Raw genomic sequence first — 14,204 nt, 5'->3', positions numbered from 1 at the left:
CTGAAGTAAAGTGCATTTTAGGGATCTGTCATACTGTGGGATGTTTTGTGTGCTATCATACAGGTGCTATAATCTTGTACAGAATCCATGCAGTTTTAATCACCAATCTCCCATTATTGATGACCAGGAATTTCTTTACCAGTTTGGCCCTTTCTATTTAATACTAGTATTATTTAGAGCCTTGAACAAACAGTATTATTCTGCTCTACCTGCCTAGTTGCAGGAGATGAGGGAATAACCCAGATCTGAGGGAATTCTCTTCGTTGTGATGGTAAAGCAACACACGTGCTCATTCATATATTCTAAAACTAAAGAGCTGGTTCTTGCATACATCTCACCTGACTGTGCCCTCTGCTATGTCTCTCATTTGGGCTTTATATCTGGCTCTCTGTGTAGCGGATTTGTGTGCTGGGATTTGTGTTCTTACTCTTGGATATAGTTTCTTAAGATTGCTTGCACAGACTGCTTGCTTGTGTAACTGCCTGGGAATCCCATTCTGTGTAATGTTACTAAATGCTTCCGTGGTGCACATAGGAAACATTTGCAGGTGTTTCCTAGTTTTGGGTTTTTTTTAATGTGCAAAAAGTAAATAGCAAGCACAAAATGCTGAAAATTCCCTTTCCTGGTTCTTTTGCAAAAGAAAGGAGAGAAAGATTATGTAAGAAGTGAGCTGTTACAAATCTATTTAAAAATACAGGTGAGTGCATTTACACCATGGATTTGCAAACCAGAAATTAATTGTTTTGTATTCTGCTGGGATGGGCAAAGTTTTTTCCTTCTCTTTTTGATTAAAAAAAAAGGAAGGAAGGAAGGAAGAAGACCTCTGTTCTTGACCTTGTTCATTGTTAGCATCTACAAAGTATAGAGTATACAAACAAGGTCTTAGATTGAGCTGTGTCTCAGTGGTTTGTTTGTGAGTATTGTTATTAAAATCATACTTGTATTTAACTTAAAAGAAATCAACAACATAAAGATAAAAAATAACCAGCTTAAAGGTTGTGTGAACCCTGATGTTCTGAGTGCAACAAGAGCCAAATGCTGTTTGCAGAAAACCAATGAAGCACAAAATATAGCAGCATGTGTCCCTCCCCGTGTGCATTATTATCTCTCACACATTATCTGAGGCACCCCATCTTGCACAGTGTGTGGCTGAATAACCCCCCGCTGCTGAGTGGATTCATGCCTGCTGTTCATTTTTGAAAAGTAATTTTGTACAATTATCCTGATAAATATTGATAGCTTTCACCACTCCAGCCACAGCTAATTAAAACACACACTGTGTAAAATTTTAATTAGGATTCACGTCGGGGTGAATAATAATAAAAAGAAAGAAAAAAAAAAAAGAGAGAAAAAGAGAAAAAAAAAAAGGAAAGAAAGAGAGAAAAACAAAACCAGTTGGCATTTGTGGGGGGACATTATTTATGACCTGCTGGTTTGCTATTGAACCTCTTTATCCTCAGATTTATTTCCCCTCCCAGGTTGTTCTCAGCTCCTGATCTGAGGATGTGGAAGAAAAGAGTTCCTCAGTGTGAGCCTGTATTTTACACATTCTCAGTAGAAAGTTATGTTTTCCACTGTGTTGGTTGCTATCCTTTCAATTGCACAATGACTGCAGAAGCCAGGCATTTCCTGGGGATTGATGGCCACTGAGCTGGAACCTTGGCCCCAAGGAAGAGAAGGCAGTCATTAACTTTAACTGGGCTTCATTTATATTCTAAACATTGGTTTTGGTTGCACATAAGTCAAAATAATCATTAAAGGATAATATATGTGAGAGAGGAAATTAATCCTTATTTTAACTTGCATGGCCCACAATATTCTATTTGCTTGAAAATGGAAAAAAATGATGTAAAATCTATAGGTAGATACTTCTCATGAAACAATGTGTAAAATTTGAGGCATTTGATTGTTATGTGTCAGCTGCATAGAAGCATTGGAAGTGTTTGCCAACTTCTCTGATAATGTTAAAATTTAATGCATGCAAGTTATAATTAAAAATTTTATAGAAAAGGAGTGAGCAAGTATACACCAAAAGTAATTTAAATTCAAAAAGCCACCTACATTGTGTAGTGAAATTTATTTCTATTTAGGGGATGACTTTGTCTCCTTCACCGCTCTCCATATTTGAGGAATTTGCATTTAGGTGTTAGACAATTACAAGTGTGTCCATAATAGAGATAATTTCCTTCAGGGCACTAAAATAACATTACTTAGTATAAACTTTCTAAGACTGCCACTTACTGAAGGCACTGTTAAGTTTTTTTTTGACCCATTGCCTAACAGACTACACTATGGGCTTTCTTCAGTGAGAAAGGTTAAAACCCAGGAGGACTTGTGCTCATGGACAAAACTTTAGGATCTTAGAATGGTAATGAAAGCAACAGCTGCCTACAGCTGAGCGTTTTGGCAGCACGTCTTTTTAATACATCATATCTGAAGAGGGGACAAAGTCAGACAAGATTTTAAAGGATCTTTTGTTACACTTGTGCTGCCAATTTACGTTTGCGCTATTCTCCTCAAACTGTGAGGGAAGAATGTGACTTGTAAGTAATGCTGGCTGCAGTATATGAATGATCCACATTATGTACTGCGAATCAATGAAGAGATATCATCATTGTTTAGAGATAAAATTAACTGAGTATGGAGAAAATACTATTTGCATTCATAAAACATTAAATTTATTATCTTAATAATATTGGAAGAAGTTGTATAGAAAGGAAAATTTCAATGTTAAATATTTGTCAAATGAGCCTTTATTATTTGTCAGTATGTAGTTTAGTTATGGGTAATTTATTTTTATTGTTGATTTTAGGGGGTCATTCTCTGTAATTCTCAGCATCCTGAATTCAGCAACTCCTAAAGCTGGTAGCTCCTTTGAGCTGAGAGTCCAACCCTAGCCCATCTGATTTGTGCTTTACCTAACTGTTAATGGAATGTGATCACAATATATCTTTCAGTTATTTTTTATTTTTTAGGTCAAAATGTAACCAGTTGGAAAAAAATTTATCTCAAATTATGTGAAAGCTATGTGTGCACCAATTTATGTATTTATAAATAGTGATTGCAGCTAAATTTTAGTTTATTTTCATATTCTGTTGTGGTTTGGATTTTTCTTTAGATAATATAAATATGATGACAGGTTCCTAAGTAACTGATTTGCAGCTCCTCTGGAACAAATAATATTAATTAATAGTCATAAATGTTTGCAACATTTAAACAGATGCAGAAGCCTGACATGACAAATACGTATATTAATTTGGAAATCTGAAAAAGCAAAATGCTGCTGTGACTGTCTTCCAGCATGAAGAATCCTGTTTTTGAAGTGGCTGTCTTCCCTGGCAAAACAACAACCTCTGCTAATGAGCATGTTTTTCACTGTGGTACATCTGGTAATTTGCTCTTACCACGTTGTTATGGAGCAGTAGGGGCCTGAGCCATCAAACCCATAATCAGTATGCTGCAGTTCATTTCACCCCATCTATGTTGGAGGTAATTTTGTGTTATCCACCTTCTGTCCACCAGTCCATTCAGTAGGAGTTTAACAAATACTGGGTACTAATAATGAAAAATAAGAAGAGATCAATAGCCTTGGGAGCTTTTGGATCAGTGTGTAACAAAATATAATTGGGTTTGGCACTCAGATCTGTACAAAGTTAATATCTTACCTTCTGAAGAAAAGGATCCTTCCCCCAGGTATGGAAAAATTTGGATAGTTTGGTTGCCACAGAACATCTAGGGGTGCAATGTAAATATACCCTATGCCATGGAACCACCTTTAAGCCTTTGGGGCTAAGCTCTGTGATGAATTGCTGGGTTTTCCCAGGTTCTAGATCCTGTGAAGATATTTCAGCTCAGGCATAGCATGACGCTGAGTTGTCTACATTCACACCATGCTGTTGCTGAGCTAAGAAGCTGCCAAAACTCAGAGCCAGGAGGATATTAACTACTAGCAAACAGCACTGAGTGTATAGTACACTGCAAACATGATACTTCACTGTGCCTGTTGCCCTTAATTGTAACTCTTGAGTTTCCTGCGGCTGTTAATGATTTTACATGGCTTATCCCTGGGAAAAATATTGCAAAAATTATTGTAAGACAGTGGAATTTCTGCCAAATCCAGATAGGCAGGAGCTATCTTTATTGGAAGAATCAAAACACAGAAGCTTTCCTCTACAATTGTACTCCCACTACAATTTGTCTGAAACAGAATATACAGCAGGCATTGCAGCATGACCATAGGGAACAGTTGTTAAAAAGTCATTCTTTAGAATCCATTCTTTCTTGGTGCTGAGTTGCATATTCATTATTGTATGTATAGCACGCATAATCTCACAGTAAACTCAGGGTAAACCTGTTGGTTACCATTATTTCATTAGCATATGTGTCACAGCAAGATTAAATCATATTAACTTCATTATTCACCTAATCTTACACGAATATTGTACCATTAAAATAATTACTTCTTCACAACATTTTGTCTATTACAAACTCTGCACCAATATCACAAAGCACCACAGATTAGTCCTGCCCACAGACAAACAGCCTGGCATGCTCAGAACTTTGCCTTTTATTATTTGGGTCCCATTTAAAACAGCAGGGAATTAATGGTAGCATTGCTGCTGTATCCAGTCCTGTTAGGCACAAACCACAATTCACAGTCCAGAGTTAATCAAAAGTGTCTTCAGGTCCTTGGGACACTTGGGGAAGAAATCTGGAGCACAGGTCACCTTTTCCTTCCAGCCTCAGGCAGCAATATTACAAGGAATAGATGGGCCCCGTCTATTAATACATGACCCTGAAATGTGCTGACAATGCTGCAGCACACTGGAAAATTTAGAGAAGAGAGCTAGGTGCTCCTCAGATGATAGGACTCACCAGGGAAACTACTAGTTTGTAGTTACTAGCCCATAACAAAGAGGTTTGTTATTTGAAATTTCTGATACATCTTTAAAACATAATTTTGGTTTCTTTTCCTGTTGTGAGGACTTTGTGTGTTAAAGAGCAATCACTTAAGAAAAGGTACTTCACAGAAAGAATATTTCTAGGCTTGTAGCCACAGCCAGAAATTGATTAGTGCATCATGGGACTATTTCATATTGCAGGCTAAAGATTCAGAGGAGGGAATGATTAATAAAATGCTTGAATATTAGGAATGCATACTGAAGGCAGTGTGTTGTGATAAATGTGGATTTTCTAAAATTAATTACTTGATTTTGTGAAAGCCACTAAAATTCTGATAGGAACTCTCTTTTTTTCATATTTTCTCCTTTTGCAGACAGTGATGTTTGCAAGTGGTATGTTCCATTATGTTAGTAGATTAACAAGGAGCATGGGACGTTCTTATGACTGGTAAAAAACCAGCTTAACTTGCTTCAGGCACTGAATAGACATTCAACTATTGAAACAATGAACCCTGCTCAAACTTTTGTTTTCCTTTGACAGTTCTTGGAACATCTTTAACAAAAGGAACAAAACTGACACCACTGCAATGCAATGTCTTCTCCTCTTTCATTAACTGGCAGTGCATAGATGTTAGGGGAAATGTAAAATAAAGTTACAGATAATGTTGCTTTGTTGTCAGGTCTTGGGAATTACTAATTTTTAGAGACTACACAAAGGGAAACAATGTATAATAGATGTGACAGCATTATAATGTTGATTTCAGAATTGTAGAATATTGCATTTTTCCTGATGACAATGAGTATCCTGCATTTATATTTCTTTTTCTCCCCTTGTAACATGAACTTAACAGCAACTGTTTTATTAACATTATTTTATTATTTAAGTATCAAGATACACAAACTCTGAGCTTTAAGATATGGCTGTAAACTCCTCTGTTCTTCTGGTGACACTGATAATTGATAGAAATGAACTAAAACAGGTTTCCTTTTTCATTGTGTAAAGAATTATCTCCATTTCTGCCTCAAGATAATGTTTTTGTTCCTTGCAATGATGAATTCTGTGTGTAGAATGCTTCCATCAGAAGCGTAAAAAGAAAACAGATGTGTTTACATTGTCTCCATGGAGACACAAACACACTAGCTAAATTCACACTAGGCTCAGGGAGAAGATTCCTCCTACTTTGTCTTCCAGAGAAGGAGAATTGCAGACAGAATTTTTGAAGCAAATGAGACAGAATTGACTACAGACCATTTTTCTCCCTTGCCTTTTCAGCAGAGGATTCTTTGATCCTTCAGTGAAGATTCTGGAATGCCATGATGGCTGGTTGTAGTTTCACTAGTATTTCGGTAAGAGTTCAAAGTACTGTAAGTTGTATGAATGTTTTAAGTAATGATAAACAGGTAATTATCTACAGTTGCTTCATTCCTAGTCTCCAACATTGGAGTAACTTCCATTTATTCAGTGAGCAAGCATTATTAAACCATATGATGTTCCTTCTGCTCCTTGTTTGGAGGACCATTAACTAGGTTTGCATAGACATTAACTATAAAATATTTTCCTACCATATTTCCGTCCCTTTGTGTGTGTCTATTTTCATGGACTTTTACAAACCACTGTTTCTCCAAGCAACTGCAGTTTGGCCATATGACACATCTGAAAATTGTCTGAGGCTCATAGTGACTGGGAAAGGGAGAAATCTTTTCCCTTTTCTTCTCTTTCTCTGGAGACCATGATTTATTTACAAGTGATGCAGGGCTGAATATACCCTTTTAAAGTGATGCAGCTTTTTAAGTTAGCTGGAACTCAAGTAATAAAGAAAGAAGAGATCTTACCTTTAAATTTACCTTTTCCTTACCAGAGGACAATAGGTCATCACATTATATATGTGATGTCAAATGAAACTTTGGCTTCAGTTTCATATTCCACTCACCCAGCAGTACTTAGCAGTCTAGTGGATCACCAGGATTATAAATCTACTGAATATGGTTTATTCCAATATGACTTATCCTGTGATTCCTGCTGCAGTCACAGGAATGGACATTACTGCTGTTAGTGACAGCTTAGTGTATTAGCTGCTGTTTTGTTTTTTCTTCTGACCAAATTAATGACTTTGTCACTATCTGCTGTCCAAAGATAACTTTTGAGGGGGCCTAGGGCATTGCTGAGGCACAGCACTTACCAAGCTACCAAGGTTTTTGTTATTTAATACAAAACAAATTATCAGAAAATAGGGGAGAAGGAACAGAATCAGTTGAAATTTAAACACAAAAAGAAAATTATTCTTGCAACCAGTTTAGTCACCTAAACAGTGGCATTTGAAATTTACCAGCCAGTTTGGTTTATTTTCATGTGATGTGTTCATTCTTCCCAGGAAGCAAATGATACATAAGTATTCTGCACACTGACCTAGAGGGGCTCTTACTTCTGCTGCCACTATCAGCTTGTCTTATTCTCATAACTACAAAGAGACAAAGAAAACACAGATCATGCTCTATCAGTTCTAGCAGTCTATGGCATCTCAGTTCCAAGTAAACAGTGGGACCAGGTCTTGAGGTTAAACATGAGAAAACAAGCCATAAATGTTATTTCTGCTGATATAAGTAGAGGAGCTCCTTTAAAAAATAATATATAGATACAAACTGACTTACGATCAAACTTGGCTTGCTGTCATTAACTCTTTTTGCCACCTACTGTTCATTTTAATCCACCTATTTCTTCTGTTGCACAAGGTTCTATGGTTCTTTTTAAGCTTTAGCCAACTGTTTAACAAAATTAACAGTTTTGAATTCACACTTCACTCGTCTCCATCAAAGCATTTAAATTAGGTTTAAAAAGATTTTAAATGCCTGATTTGCTCATTACACTCAAAACAGGGAACTGGATGCATTAAACCAGATGGAGTCATGCTTTTTATGTGTATATAAGATTTCTTGTTCTGATTATAGTTTTACCTTGTCACATGTAGGTCACTTAGCTGTAAAACTATTAATGTCTCCTGGGTATACTATAGTTCCTGTGATGATAAATTACTCTCTTCCCTGGGAGAGTGTGTATTAAGGTTAGCTGTGCACTTACCTTCCTGACAGTCTCAGTGTGGGTAGAGGAAAACAATTAGCCTATTTCATGTAACACTTCCTTCATGTAAAGACAGTGTGGTTTGTGTCTATGTTTACATCTATACAGATCGGTTTAGAATGATGAATGGAAAAAATGTATTTAATGATAATTGCTTTTCAAATTATTTGAATAATTTGATTATAGCTCAGTCAGAGCAGGTTAAGTCAATGAGAAAGTCTGATGGTTGAGGTACAGGGAGGGAGTTTTGTATCAAAATCATTAAGCGGCTGAGTTCGCTATCTTAAACTGATGCTGGTGTTGCAACTATGAAGGGGGAGATAAATTCAATACAAGGCTTGGTAGGGGAGAAGTTAAATCTTTCTGAGGAATGGGAACTTGTCTTTCAAGACAGCACTCAAAGCTAGTTGAGAGAATCCCATAGTGGGACTATGGAATAAGAACCAAGTAAAATTACTCCAGAATAAAAGGTTAAAAGGGAAGGAGATTCCTTCTCTTTTCTCTTGTATTTTTTGCCATGTTTGTCTCTTGCTCGCAATGCTGCACAGAAATAGATTTTGAATTAATTTTCCTTACATTATATGATGCTTTTATTTTATGGGCTTGACAAAGACCAGGAAAACATTTGTAAGATGGACATGGTACATGCAGTATCTTTGCTACCTGAAGGAGAGCTTGTTTTCTTTGACATTGGCTGAGCATGTACTTCATCCTAACTTTGGCACATCCTCTAGTTGTTAAAAGATTCCAACGTTTGGCCAAACTTTTTAACAGAGTCATGGGATGCTTTGGGTTGGAAGGGACCTTAAAGATCACTTTATAACTGATGTACACTAGGGACCTTAGGTCTGCCCAGTTCCTGACATTTCAGTGGAAGACAAACAACCTAAAGAGATAATCAGATACTGTTCTCCCTTCAGTTTGTGCTGAGCTACTAATTTAGGTAAGGAAGCCTGTAAGTTCTGGAACTTAATGCTCTTTTCCCTGATCATAATCTTCCATGTCTATGCAGTTATCTTTTGGTCATAACATTATCCAGAACTTTTCTCAAACCTCTTTGAAAGAATGGCACCTTAATGTCAGCAAGTGTCATTATATTCATCCTGTGGCTAAATAATGAGGTGCGGAGATCCTAAGCAAATAGAGTAAAGGGTGATTTATGACTGCTGATCTGACTCATGCTATTGGTGCATGAAGGTGACAGAATGCAGTAAGCAGATGTCTTATCCAGTTAATTTAGTGAGGGGGAAAGTGAATGCATAACATGATTGTTTGCACACAGCTTAACCTTAAATATGTGATTTAAAACCCCAGGTTGGGAGACTAGTCTCTCTTTGATTCCTACATATCAAAAGAGAGAGATAGTCCCTCCATTATCTCTTACAGGAGCTGTAGAGAACAAAAGCCTAATCTTACTCCAATTCCTGATTCTAAATGGTTGAGATTTACTTCATTTTTATATTGGATTTTTATTAAGAGTCAACATTATATACTGCAAGATAAACTGATTTATCAGTACTGTTTCTACCGGGAAAGCCAGTTAAAATGGAAGAGCCTCTGTACATTTAAAACAAGATTTGTTGATATACTGTGTGAATCTAAAGGCAAACTGGAATCATATGCTGATGAGTTATGGACATTTTCCCTGAATATTTTATACAAACATATTATTTGTTCATCCAATAAACCTGGAGCACTTCAAAGCAACTATTTGCATTAAGGATGAAACACAACATTTTTGTTGGCAGAATTCCATCATCATGAGTACAGTTGTCAAGCAGATACATAAACAATAGGCAGCTAATATTTTTATCCTGAAGGGACAGCTTAAGCCAAAAGCATAATTTTTAGATGAAACATCCTGATGGTGTTAGTGTGTACACACCTATTGGTGGAAACAAAATGACCAGTGTTGGCTGGGAAGTCTGTTTTTGAAGGACTTGCTTGAAAATTCTACACAAGCAAGTGTTCAAATACAGGCTTCACTTCAAATTACTGCTAGCAGAAGCATTTATCCTTCTTATTGTCATTCTTCTTTTAGAAATATAGTGAGTCACAATGTCTGAAAAGGTTATGAAGTATGAGTTGAGAGGAGGAGGTGATAATTGCTAGATGAGAGTAGAACTGGTGACCCTTGTATTATACTGCAGGAACATAGCGCTTCTTGTTATTTCTTAGGGTAGAAAAACCACATGAGTTACATGATGAAGCTAAGTAAACACTGTGAAGCTGCATTCAAGGGTAGTTACTCAAATGCATTCAGTTCAACTGCACTTAGACAGTTTTTCCTTTTTATATTCCATTATACCGTCATGTAAATAGATCTTTGTTTGTCTCAGAACCTGGGAAAAGCTGCATATATATAGGCAGTTAAGAAAAAGACTAATTATTTATTTCCAGCTTGGAGGAAACAGTAACAGAACATGCACGTCACAAAGTAGACAAAATCAATTGAAAAACAATAGTTTGACAAACCCTGCCAGGCTGTAACATACTTACAAATAAAGTTATGCATAACCAACAACTTCATAAATGCAAAGGTCTGTTTGCAGAAAATTACAAACAAATGTTTTATTCATGCCATACATAGTTTATTATGGATAAAATCCCTGCATATTTGATTGCAAGATCAAATCCTCCTGTGTCCTTCTCTTGTATGTGTAGGAGAGTGAAGAAAGTAGTTACAGTGGACCATATTTGCCAGCAAAATATAAATCTTCTGAAGGTGAGTGGGCTAATTGTACAAAAGCCTTTTGCTAGCTGTAGAAGTGTTTCTGTGGAGCTATTTAATAGAGTTTCTTTTCACAGAACCCCTCTTTAAAGAGGATGGGTTCTTCATTGCAGAGAAATCATATATGTATTTGGCTTTCGGTTCATAATGCTTCCTGGTGCTGAAATGCAAAGGCTTAGGTTGAGTTGAACCAGCAAAAAAACCTCCCCTCATTACGATTTCTCCTAATCCATCTCCCTACAAAACCAAAAATAAAGACAAAACGCGCGTTAACTTGCTAAAAAGGAGAGAGAAAGAAAGGAAGAAAGGAAAAGAGAAGAAAAAATAATAAGGAGATATGAGGGTGTTTCTTTTCTTGAGAACCCCAAGGATAAACTTACTGGCTGCTTGCTCACTGTGGATGTGATCAACCAAAGTAGTACATCCAAGAGATTCTGAACACCATTCTTTCCACTCTTTTGCATCTGTTATGATGCCAGGTTTTCAAAAGGACACTAAGAAAAAGTTGGCCATGGAAGGCAGGAGGGGAAGGGCCAAGGTCATAATTCAAGCCTTCAGTCTGGCTGTCTTTCTTGTAACTACGGTGTAATGCCAAAACTGCTTGCATGCAGACTTCAGGTGTAGTTCTGATCACACTCACCTCCAATAAATTTCAAGCCAAGAGGTGGAGATGATACAACATGGAGGTGTTTTATGGCCTATAGTGTACATATCTCCTCCTCACATTACCAGAAAAAAAATTATATTGCTCAGGATAAATGCAGAGTATAATTAACAAATAAAGGCATTTGGCTATCAGAGTGTCAAATAAATACAATAAATAAAATGAAGTAGGGCAATAGAAAGAAATGTAACGTGACCTTTTTTTGTTACCATTTTGTGCTTTTTGAATATAGTCTTAACCTGGTACACATGTTATATCTATGAAATATGCATGATCATCATTAAGGAAAGAAGAGGAACATCTTCTGTCATCTGGTGATTAGTTTAGATCATTTTCTCAAAGCTAGACTGAATAATATTTACTTAGTACTGTCTATCATTCATTATTTACAAGAATTTTCCAAAAAATGTTTTGAAAAGGAGAACCTGGAATTCAGTAGATTAATGATCACAAAAATTCAGTAGTTCATACAAGAAGAATCAAACTGCAGAAAGAGTGTTTGCCTTTAAATTAACAGTCTCGTAGAGCAGCTTCTGCCCTATAGAAAATTTATCTTCTTGTCCACTGTAGCTTGCTGTTGGTTATTATACAGTCAGTTGCCACCTTGATCCCCACTACTTTCTAAGCTCTAGCATTTCAACTGGCAGTTCAGTCTCCCAGTGTTTAGTCAGTACAGCTTCAAGCAAAAGAACCCATTGACATCACTGGGATCTGGGCCTAAATAAGAACAGCAGACTCTGGCCGCCAGATTGTAACTCTTTGTGCAATGCATTTTTCCTGCTAGTTGGGACACACATTTATGTAACTCTTTATGGAAGATTTTTGTTTTTCATTTATGCAGCAGAACAATGAAAACCAACTAATCTTACCCATAAACTTATTAGAGCTGTAAGGGCATGTGGGGGAGAAGCTGTGAAAGTGCTCAGTGCTTTCCATTTGGATGTTACATTATCTCTTTAATTTAACTGAACTCAGGTAAGACTCTGGCTCTTCACGTTTATAATTTTCAGAGGGGCATAAATTCAGCAATGTGCTGGGTCAGCTGTCCTCTTTTCTCCTAAGCAGTGCATTTTCAGCACACACATGCTCTCAGGTGATTATTCACTTATCAGTTACGGTATCTAAATTTTTTCCTGATAAATCCAATTCATATAAATCAACAGTTCAAATGATGTGTTTTCTGGGTCTCAGGAGGAAACGTATGGCTTGCTTTTGGTTTAGTAACTTAAAGAGATTGAGCTTTGAATAATGTAAATGGGAGGCGGGTGATAATTGGTAATGCTGTGAGTGCAATTAGTGAGATAAATACAGAGCTAGATTCATTTTCTCTGAAAAGAGGCAGTCATTGCTATGCAAAAAGCACCTTTATTTGTGACACTGGCTGTTCATAATGTGGTTTGCAATGCACAAAGATTTGGAGCTTTAAAGAATTCTGGGATGAATAAAACATGAAATTAATTGCCAGAGAAGAACCTTTGCCAGACTAGATGAGATCTACTGTGCTGAATAGAAAATATAACTTATGACAGGGTCTGTTCCACTCCCGAAGGAAATTATGTCAATACCAGGAAAGGTTAAAAAGCACTTCAAATAATTTGCAGTACCAGAAGTTCTTCCTATTCATATGTGGGTTGAGGGTACATATGTAGGTTGAGGGTAAACATACATTCATGTGTCCTATCATCCTGCACCACGTATTAGAACAGAAATATGTAAAACATCAAACTCCATGCTTTGTATTAATACATTTGAATGATTTGCAGTCAATTTTGACCTAGGGAAAGCTGTTAAGTTGGGCGAATAGGCAAATTTGGATGTTTTGATATAGGGAGGTGCTACTGAAATCCTTGAAATATTTGGGATAAATAAGACTCTTTGCCTTTTTAGTGTTAGGGAGTAAGACAGTACTTTATTCTTGGCTAAGAGGTGTGTGTGTGTAGATGACAAAGTTCTGGCCTCCACAGAGACCCCAATCCAAGACCTTTTCACGTCACTATACATTTTTAGCAAACAAAGAAATTAATGTTCATTGGTTCTAAGGTACATAATTCTCTTCATTAGTTAGTGTTCTGTCTCCTGCTGGTTATTGATTTCTCACTCTTCATGCTAATCTGGTCCACATTCTTTAGTCTTTATCTCTTGCTGGGATGGAGAGTGTCCAGCTTTCCCGGCCTTAATCTCCTCTGTATATTCTGGTTATGCCCATGTCCTTGAAGGACCCTAAATTTAAAATCCCAGATGCTTAATCTTCAAATCCCTTTGGTTTTGTTTATTGGAGCTTGTCAGGGTTAGTTTCAACAAACTTTAGGTTTGGATGATTTAATGATCCAAGTAACAATGTCTGTGAAGAAACTTAACTGATGCTGGCCAAGAGCAGGTACTGCATGCAACTAATTAAAAATTAACTGGGAAAGTTATATAATTTCCAACAGAGGATCCTAAGTCCCTATGTGAAGTTGTATATTAAATGTTCAAAGTGCTTATAAAACCCTGCTGAAATCAGGGAACACTACACATGTCCATGTCCATGGGTATCTGTTTAGGAATCTCAATTTATGTATGTGTGTTTGAAAAGCCTGGAAGACTGGGTGTGAATATCTAAGTAGCTGTTGCTGAAGTGACTTGCCCTGTCAATCGATGGATTTATAGGGGAACTTCAATCATTCAGTTCTGTCTCACAGCAGAAGTCCAGAAGAACAAATTGAATGTGCATATATAATTTTAGGAAACATGTAGCAGTGAATATTATTTGAGTGGCATTATTTTTTACAGAGCTATTAAATTCAGCTGAGGTTTCTTTGGATTTGCCTTGAATGAATAAAGGAGCAGGTT

The 14,204-nt window shown here is 36.7% G+C and overlaps 1 long non-coding RNA gene across 3 annotated transcripts in view; it reads left to right on the top strand.

Annotated features, from left to right (window-relative positions):
• The first annotated feature begins 5,961 nt into the window (after positions 1–5,961).
• LOC137484350 (uncharacterized) overlaps positions 5,962–14,204 on the top strand; it is a 40,181-nt gene continuing 31,938 nt past the window's right edge. Inside the window, exon 1 of one of the 3 annotated variants that reach the window (XR_011004840.1) lies at positions 5,962–6,266. This is a non-coding gene — a long non-coding RNA (uncharacterized lncRNA). The remainder of the gene's footprint in view (positions 6,267–14,204) is intronic. The other 2 variants (XR_011004841.1, XR_011004842.1) reach the window with 2 other exon arrangements.

Source organism: Anomalospiza imberbis, chromosome 17 (assembly GCF_031753505.1).
Source record: "Anomalospiza imberbis isolate Cuckoo-Finch-1a 21T00152 chromosome 17, ASM3175350v1, whole genome shotgun sequence".
NCBI classification, from domain to species: Eukaryota; Metazoa; Chordata; class Aves; order Passeriformes; family Viduidae; genus Anomalospiza; species Anomalospiza imberbis.
The sequence above is the reverse complement of the archived record's forward strand: the minus strand, read 5'-3'. Positions and strand labels throughout refer to the sequence as shown.